The following is a 6000-nucleotide window of genomic DNA, read 5'->3' as shown; positions in this document are numbered from 1 at the left end:
GGGCCTTCTCCTGCCACCCTCTTCCCCCCAGTTCGGCTTAAAGCTACAGCAAGAAAGGGCCTGGGCTGGCAGCAGTGGCTCAGGGAGGATGGCTGTGTTTGGTGGGAATAGAGTCTTCTGGAATACCATAGAAGACACAGCAAGTAGTGTCTCTGGAGTTGGGCAATGGGGTAGCCCTAATTATCGTAATACACACATGTATGCGTATGCACGCGTGCACGTACACACACACACACGCACACACGCACGGTGCCTCTGGCTTCTCCTGAGGCTGCTCTGGCACTTACTTCCAGCCCCCAGGCTCTCTGCACTTCATGCATGAAATGGTCCACGCGGACAACCCCACTAAGCCCCACAGAGCACCCTTCCCAACCCCGTCGTACGCAGACACACAAATGTACTCCCTGGGTCCCTCTGCCGTCAAATACTACCCCGGGTGTCTCCCAGGATCCCAGAATTGTGGCACTATGAGTATGAATGGATACACTAGAGTGGATGTTACGGTGTCCCTATACTATGTTACTTACTCCATAGTGGGTGACACACCATGAGCGGGTGAGTTGAGTCATGTTCAATCTCCTGTACCAGTACCAGGAAAAGGGGGTAGAAAAGGGGGGATTAATTCTTGGCTCATCAAATGTCTTGTCCTCACTATTTGCCTTAGTCACCCGCAGACTCAGACCAAGACCTACACATGTATACATACCCCCAATAAGACAAATACAGCCACCAATACAGCAAGACATGTAACACCCAGAGGCCCACACACATTCCCGGAGACAGTCGGCTGCACACAGATATACCCATGGCCCAGGCAGACCCGTGGGATACCAGAGAGCACACATTTATGTCACACCAAGATGCATGCATATGAGAGTCAATATACACACTCAAAAAGGAAGCTTCAGAGACCCGTCTATATGTACAATGTTCTTGGTCTATAGATGTGCCCTGAAATATGCCAGGATTACGTCTATTCTGTAATTTAATGATCACAGTATTCAAGCTGAGCTCTGTGGCGAACATTCCTTTCTGGGTGGCTGACCCTTTATTGCTTGAAATAGGCAGGGCTGGTTGAATGCTTTTGTAGGATGATTTAAAGGACTTTGCCTGGTTCCCCACAGGGGCCCTGCCCCTCTCTGCCCATCACATTCCCTTGAAGAAGTCAGGAGCTTCAGTATCTCCCTGCAAAAGGCTGCACATGACCTCGAGCTCCAGAGACGGAGGGACTCCAGACAGAATTTTCTATTGCCCGGAACGTGTGTTCTGGGCTTTGCAGAAAGGAGCTCTGATCCTGCTCCCAGATGAGGATGGTAGGATTCCAGATTCCAGCGGCAGAAGGTAATTCTTTACAACCAAAAGGGAGACGTGCTCGGAACTGAGGCAATGTTAAGAGGGGAAGAGATGGCCGGAGTGTCTCCGAGTGGGGTCTGACATCACTGAGCCTAACTGCTTTGTCTCAAGCTCATCCCTAAGTCTGCCTCAGCCCCAGGAGACCAGCTCCTCTTCAGATGGGTCCCTAAGAGCCGCCGCAGGGCTGTGTGAAGGTGACAAGCCCAGGCTGACGATGGGGTCAGTGTGGCCTTGGTCAAGGTTAGGGAGGGAGAAAAGGGGAGATCTAGGGGACAGATAGTACTCCCACAGCTGTTATTTTTAAAACCCTGCACATAGATGTGGTTAGATACCAACTGTTTAGTCTAAAGTGAGGGACAGCTAGGCTGTAGCATGATGGCAGAAGCCTTGGGCAGGGGGATGCTGAGGGGAGAAACAGAGAGAAGACTTCTGGAGAGCAGGCAGACCAGGTGGGGGCTCAGGAATCCTTCTCCAGGACAGAGACCGTGTACTATCTCCCCATCTCCCCGACAGCCTCTGCCATACCGGATGGCTGCAGTGGGGAGACAAATGAGCCCCATTAATTCCATCAGGTAATGAGCCAGTTGGTGCCATCATTAATTATACTAATTAAAACATGCTGGCCTTTGAGGTTGGCATATACTTCCGTGCCCTCCCCCCCACAATGCTTCACCTCACATGGTCTCCGCTTGGGGTTACTGCTTGGCTAACACAGGCCCCTAAGATCATACAGAAAGGAACCACGGGCCCAATCTGCTAACTTGAGGCATGTAACTTCTACCTCGTTCATTCGTGAACCCGTTCACCGAATAGGCGGTGAGGACCTACTGCACTAGGGACGTAAGAAGTAAAACCTGGGACTTCCCATCAAATCAGACAACAGCTAACACCAAGAACGAAGCACTCTCGTTTGGTACAAGCACTTTGTAATTTACAAGGTGTATTTACAAACCTTATCTCATTGAATCTTCTTTTCTTAGTGTTATCATGTATTCTTTTATTTATTTTAATTAAGTATAGTTGACACGCAATGTTGTGTTAGTTTCAGGTGTACAACAGAGTGAATCCACAATTCTCCAAGAGTCACAGTGCTCCCCATGGTACGTGTGGTCACCGTCTCTCACCATACAACGCTAATATAAGAATACCGACTCTATTCCTTATGCTGTACTTTTCATCCCCGTGACTTATTTATTCTATTACTGGACGTTTGTGCCTCTTAGTCCCCTTGGTCTATTTGGCAGCCACCAGCTGGTACTCTGTATTTGAGTCTGTGTCTGTTTCTTGTTCGTTTTTCATCTTGCTTTGTTTTTAGAGTTCACATATAAGTGAAATTCGATGGTCTTTGTCTTTGGTGCGAATGTCAATGGTGTAGCCATAATGGAAAACCATATGGAGGGTCCTCAAAACATTAAAAATCAAACTACGATGTATGTGATCCAGAATTCCCCTGGAATTACTGGGTATTTACCCAAGAAAAATGAAAGCGCTAATTTGAAAAGAATGTGTACTGTAGCCTCATTTACAGTAGCCGACCTAAGCATCCCTCGAGAGTTGCATGGGTAAAGAAGGTGAGGTATATACATAGCGGAATAGTACTCAGCCAGAAAAGGATGAAATCTGCCGTTTGCAACCACACGGGTAGACCTGGAGGGTAGTATGCTAAGCGCAGGGAGTTATCCTTTAATCTCCAACCCCTGTCAGGAAGATGCTACCATCCTTCCCATTTTGCAGACAAGAAAACCAAGGTTGAGAGCCATTACGTGGCTTGCTGCCCAAGGAGAGTGGGCCTGGGACTTGAACCCATGCCTCTGACTCTGCGTTCTTCCCTTCACAGCCCAGGAGAGCAGAAGAGGCTGTCTGTAGCTAATTCTGACCAGTGGTCTCAGGGAAGGCTTGTCCAAGGGGAATTACATATACACTGAGCTTTAGGAGAGGAGCGGGTTGAATGGGTGGAAGGTGATGAGGGCCTCGCAGGATGAAGGAACAGCATGAGCAGGCTGGGGACATGCACAGAAGAGCCCATGGTCAGCCTCATCCGGCTGTGTTGCAGGCTACACAGAGGCAGAGTGGGGAGGGGGAATTTGAAACATCCTAGATGTTTCACACCCCAAAAGACCAAAGAAGTGATTCTCGGGTATGTCTGAGGCCAAATGGAAAGTCAGGGAGGGTTTAGAAAAGGCCAGATGGAAGTTTATCGTCCACATCTGTCAGGGCTGCAGCGGGAGAGGAGGATTTCACTGTTCAGACCTCTTTTTCCGTAGCCCACTCATCATTCTGCACTCTGTTTTTCCCTAAGCTAAACATGCCGTCCCCTGTCTAAACATTTGGTTCCAGGCCCCCTCTCTGTGCCGAGCGACCTGTCTGCTCCGTCTCCCAGGCTGCACCCCGGGTGGGGTTTGGGCCCTGCTCCGCCTGTGTCTGTCCCTGCCTCCTCGGCCATCTGCCAGCACGGCCCTTGTAGCCCCTGGGTACAAGAGAGACCTCTTGCCTTGCTCAGCCAAGGACTGAGAGAAAGAGAGAGAGAGAGAGAGAAAGGGAGAAACAGAAAGACAGAGACCGAGATCAAGAAGGTGATATGTGTGCGCGCGCGCGTGCGTGTGTGTGTGTGTTTTGCAAGGTGACATTCATGGCCTCCAGAAGCAGCCCTTGCGTGTGACTGTTGCCCCAAACTTCTGTCTCTACCCCAAGAGCACCCTTATCACCTCCTCGCTTCTTGAGCGAGCTGGATGCTTGGCCTGCTCGACCCTCCACACCTTCACCGACTGTTGTATCTCACTCGGAGAGGAGAGCAGATCTAGGAAGCTCAAGACATGTTTATTGAATAAATCAGGATCTCAGACCCCAGGCGCTTGGTTTCACAGGGCAGCCTGCGTGGCAGGCGCCCACGGGCCGAGTCCTGGCTGTATCGTGTATACACCTGGCAGGGTGTTCTCATTTAATGGTGCCCCAAAGCCTCCAGGAATCACTTCTTCCCAGCCTCAGCCACCACCGCCACCAGATGCACGCCTGCTTAATTACAATTCACTACGCGCTCGCCTATTAATAAAGCCTAATTAATCCAGTCACGCCACCCCGCGATGCCAGCAGGGATGCAGGGCCCATCGGCCACCTCGGCAGCAGCCCTGGGCAGGGAGGGGTTAAAGGAGAACTAGCCCCAGATCTGGCCGCCCCCACCGGAGGGCTTGGACAGCAGCTCCTATTCCAGAGGACCGAACACTGAGGCTGACGGCTTGCACGCCTGGCTGGTGGTTGGCACCGTCCCCAGCCCTTGCTTGCACTGCCTTGCATTATTGTGCTCTCTCTGCCTCCCCGAAGGGCCTGGAAGCTTCTGAGGATGGAGTTGTGCTTATTGATCTTTGCCACCATCCGGCCCTCCCTCTCCCACCCGCACACCCGGCCGTCCAGCTTAGGCTGGTGGTGTGCAAGTGTGGCTCAGGGGAGTTGAGGCGAGGGGCTACCTGAAGGCTCACCCTCCTGCTTACTGTCCTACTGTCCGGGGGGGTGTAGGGTGGGCACCAACTCTGGAGCCAGCTGGATCTCGACTGCAGCCCCAGCACCGCCATTTCCTAGCTGTGTGCCTTTGGACGAGCTCCTGAACCTTTCTAGGCCTCAAGGTCATCCCTGGGAAAACGAGGCTAGCAGCACGGGCGCTGCACGTCGCGGTGAGTATTATATAAAGTAACTTAAAAAAATGTTGTTGTTGCCGTTGTTGACTATATATATAGAGAAAAGTCTCATGCCCTAAGTATCCAGTTGAATGAATTTTCATAAATTGAACGCGTTTTGGCAACCGGCATTCAGAATAAGAAGCAAACAATACTGGCATCCTGAAGACCTTGCTTGGGTTCTCTGTAAATAGAGAAACTTCTGTGAAAGGTTGAGTAAAGTCCTTGGCACACCTTCATAGACACTCCGTGATTGCTGCTATTATTATCTCTCTGTCATTTCCAAGCACCCTGATTCCACCCCCCAACCTCCCCCCACCAGACTCCCGTCAAGCAACACCACCAGCACCCCCATGGTAAGAGCCATCAGGAGCACCGACGGCCGTTCCAGCCACCTGCCCCCGGCCCCCATCAGAGTTGGTGCCGCGGGACTGGGTGTACAGACAGGTGGAACAGGACCCGGGTCCCTGCCCGGGGCCCAGGCATTCTGGTCGTTCCTCCGTGCTGTGGCGGGAGTGATTCACAGACTTTCAGACCCGGGAGAAACCCAGAGGTCGTCACCTGAGCTCCTCCTGATGTGTGAGTGACACTCTGGCTTTGCAACATGGGCCTCGAGCTTCAGCCTGATTGGTGCATGGCCCCAGGACACGCCTGGAATCCTAAAATGTTAGAGCTTGGAAAGCATCTCTGGGATCATTTCGCGACTCATTTAGTGACTCCCTGAGACTCAGAGAGGTCAGATACTTGTCCCAAAGCACACAGCCTGGTGGTGATAGAGAAACAACAGAAGCCAGACCTCCAGACCCTAGGCTCATGCTCTCCCCCCTCCATTGTTACTGCAGAGCCTTGGAAGGGCATCAGTTTCGCAAGGTGGCAGACCTGCAGTCTGATGCCCGCAAGGCTGTGTGTGGCCCCATTTCCCTTGTTAGAAGAAGGACTTACAGCAGGTGTGGATTTAGCAGTGCAGCTGGGGTAGGAG

Source organism: Ursus maritimus, unplaced genomic scaffold, assembly GCF_017311325.1.
Source record: "Ursus maritimus isolate PB19 unplaced genomic scaffold, ASM1731132v1 scaffold_12, whole genome shotgun sequence".
NCBI lineage: Eukaryota > Metazoa > Chordata > Mammalia > Carnivora > Ursidae > Ursus > Ursus maritimus.
Note: the sequence above shows the minus strand (reverse complement) of the source record.